The 3,419-nt window shown below is 35.5% G+C and overlaps 2 long non-coding RNA genes across 2 annotated transcripts in view; one reads left to right on the forward strand and one right to left on the reverse strand.

Moving 5' to 3' along the window:
• The window catches only part of LOC137648926 (uncharacterized), a 280,587-nt gene that overhangs the window by 185,444 nt on the left and 91,724 nt on the right, over positions 1-3,419 (forward strand). The window lies entirely within an intron of this gene.
• The window catches only part of LOC137648927 (uncharacterized), a 102,115-nt gene that overhangs the window by 364 nt on the left and 98,332 nt on the right, over positions 1-3,419 (reverse strand). The gene's annotated exons all lie outside the window — the stretch shown is intronic.

Consider the following 3,419-nt stretch of genomic DNA (forward strand, 5'->3'; position numbering starts at 1 on the left):
ATATATTTGTATATATACAAATACTTAAAAGTTATATGAATGGAATTTTAACTGTATCAGTAGGAAAGGTTTCTTTGTGAATAAATACATATATAGAACATGGCGTATGACAGAAAAAGCATCGGAATTAGTTAGTTCACTAGCTAGGCTCATGACAAACCGAATACACATTTTTGAAATAAGTATTTGTATGAGTGTGTCAATGATGTGCATAACATCAATTTAACCTTATGACGAAAGGAATGCCCAAGTAAGCAGAGTCAATATACATTATGAAAAAAATTAAGGAAAGGTATTTAGTCCAAATAAATTTTCTCAAGAGGAAAGTCGTCTGTTTAAGCTTGTTTACCCAGTAAGAATTTGAAATTTGAACTCGGGAAACTATGAGCACAAAGGATTGACAGAAAACTATATTTGAAGGTTAATAGAGAAAGCAAGTTATAAATTCAAGATAAATCTATTGCCTGAAAATTGTCAAATATAATCATTTTTTCCATATGAAGAGAAATATGGGGGCAAATAAGCAATAAAAGTAACTGCTGGCAAAACCCTGAAGAACTCCAGCTGAGCAGCAAAAGTAACTAATAGCAAAATCCTTAAGAGCCCCAGGTAAGCAACCAAGTATAACCAGTGGCGAAACCCTAAGAACACCAGTTGAGCAACAAGTTTAACTACAGGCAAAACCCTTAAGCTGAACAAGTGGAACTACTGGCGAAACCTTTAAGATTACTAGACGAACAACAAGTGGAATTACTAGCTAAATCCTAAAGCTGAGCAACAAGTGGAACAAGTGGTGAAACCCTTAAGATCACCAGCTGAGCAACAAGTATAACTACTGGTAAAACCCTTAAGATCACCAGCCGTGCAACAAGTGGAACTACTAGCAAAACCCTTTGGGTGAGTAACAAGTGAAACTACTGGCGAAACCCTTAAGATCACCAGCCAAGCAACAAGTGTAACTACTAGCAAAACCCTTAAGAATATCACCTAAGCAACAAGTGCATCTACTGGTGAAACCCTTAAGAACACCGACTCGGTAGCTGGCACAGTGTAAAACCCGGACGTCGGACGTCGGACGTCGGATGCCGTCCAGGAGAATAGAAAATCGCTTGTATCACCGGGAAAGACGCGAAAATACACCTCTTTTTTTGTGACTGGTAATGTTCACTGATACTTTCTGTTATTTTCTGAATAAATGTTCGAAAAATATTGGTTTATTTTCATGTTATTGAGAATAATCTCAATCGGACGTCAACATTACACTATCTAACTGCCCGCTATTTTACCCAGTTAGTGTAATGTTGACGTCCGATTGAGATTATTCTCAATAACATGAAAATAGACCAATATTTTTCGAACATTTATTCAGAAAATAACAGAAAGTATCAGTGAACATTACCAGTCACAAAAAAAGAGGTGTATTTTCGAGTCTTTCCCGGTGATACAAGCGATTTTCTATTCTCCCGGACGGCATCCGACGTCCGGATTTTACACTGTGCCTCGGTAGCTTCCTTCACAGTGTGGTCAGTAAAGACTTAAAAGCCAAATCAGGCTTCTAGTATCATCAATCAAATACTTGATAACAAATGAATGTCTCTGCTGAACGCTACTCCTTACAGTGTGCGTGCGAGTTACACCTAGCTTCGCAAACCCAGCACTTGTTTCGCCCGAATGTCCAGCTGGCTGCCGACTAAATGCGGACAACCTCCATTGGGGGAATACTGGTGTCAGTGCACCTCAAATTGTACACTGTAGCCAATACTTATAAGGTCTCTGTTCCAGCTTAATATCTTTCATCTTCCCTCACAACCTTTTGATTCTTTCTTCATACTGCAATTGCGTGCTTTTCCCTTGTTGCAAATGGACGTTGAATATCCTTCCATGTCCCAGTGCCAGCCCTTCTGTCTTAAATTCATAGATCCAATGCCTTCTTAGGTAATATTTTTACACTCTTGTATGACTCTTGATTACTCTAGACTAGAGAAAGATACTGTACTTATATCTCATATAGAGATTTTACGATTCTGATAATGCGTCAGTACAGTACCTCACAGCCTAGTGGCATTAAGCGAAAAAAGTGAAGAATAGCTTTTCCCCTTACCAATTTTTTAATCATCTTTATATGGCCTAAGTTGTGAATTTTCGTCTTAGCATTATAGATGTATATACATACGTGAAAAATAAGACACATAGTATACATACATTGTGTGTTTATGCACATAACATATACATAAATTTTATATTTGTATTCATTACTTATATATCGTTTATTTATTTCCTTATTTCCTTTCCTTGCTGGGGTCATTTCCCTGTTGGAGCCCTTGGTTTTATGCAGTAGCATCCTGGCTTTTTCAACTAAAGTTGTAGCTTAGCTAGTAGTAATAATAATAGTTGTCACCTAGACGTTCGGTTTATCGGTTTATGCCGACAGGGTACTGACGACACTTTTCTCTATAAGAAACTATAAGTACAAGGGGGAAAGAGAAAAACCTTGGAAATTCTGGAGTGCTAATTTCTTAAAAGTAAAGTTTGGGGTGGGAGGATTTGGACAGCCCCTGGGAACCTGGTGAAGGCAAAATTACGTCATGATAAGACCTAAAATTCCGAGAGATTTACATGTCACCTCACAACCTTTGTGGAAAATTTAAACCTTCTCCTCTGACGTCTTGAAGTTAAGGGAATATATGATTTGAGGTTCAAGCCTTTGGAAGTTGTGAAAATTGTATCTAGTGGCTTCTGAAGATGGGGAAGGGGGTATTATCTATTTGGGCTTAGCCAGCAATGGACTTGGCAACCCTTAATCTTTCTTGTAAAAGATATCAATGGATAGTTCTATCATTACATATCAATTTCTTTATAGGAGTATTAATTTCCCTTATATGTACCAGTGATAGTGAGGCTAAGACAGGGATGTGTGATGTCAAAATGGTGGTTCAATCTGTTTGATAATGGAGTTGTGAGAGAGGTGAATCAGTTGTTTTTGCGAATGACACTGAATTGGATACAGACTCAGAGGAGAAGCTAGGTCGATTAGTGACAGAGGTTGGGAGGGTGTGTGTGTGTGTGTGTGTGTGTGTGTATATATATATATAATGTATTCTATATATATATATATATTTATACATATACATTTATCATATATATATATATATATATATATATATATATATATATATATATATTATATATACATATACATGTACATATAGATATACATACATTATTATAAATATATATATATATATATATATATATATATATATATACGTATACATATATATATATATATATATATATATATATATACGTATACATATATATATATATATATATATATATATTTATATATAGTATATACACACACATATACATACATATATACGAAAATGCTACACTCCACTACCTACGTAGATTGGGTG

The sequence above is a fragment of the Palaemon carinicauda genome, chromosome 10 (assembly GCF_036898095.1).
Source record: "Palaemon carinicauda isolate YSFRI2023 chromosome 10, ASM3689809v2, whole genome shotgun sequence".
In the NCBI taxonomy this organism is placed as follows: domain Eukaryota; kingdom Metazoa; phylum Arthropoda; class Malacostraca; order Decapoda; family Palaemonidae; genus Palaemon; species Palaemon carinicauda.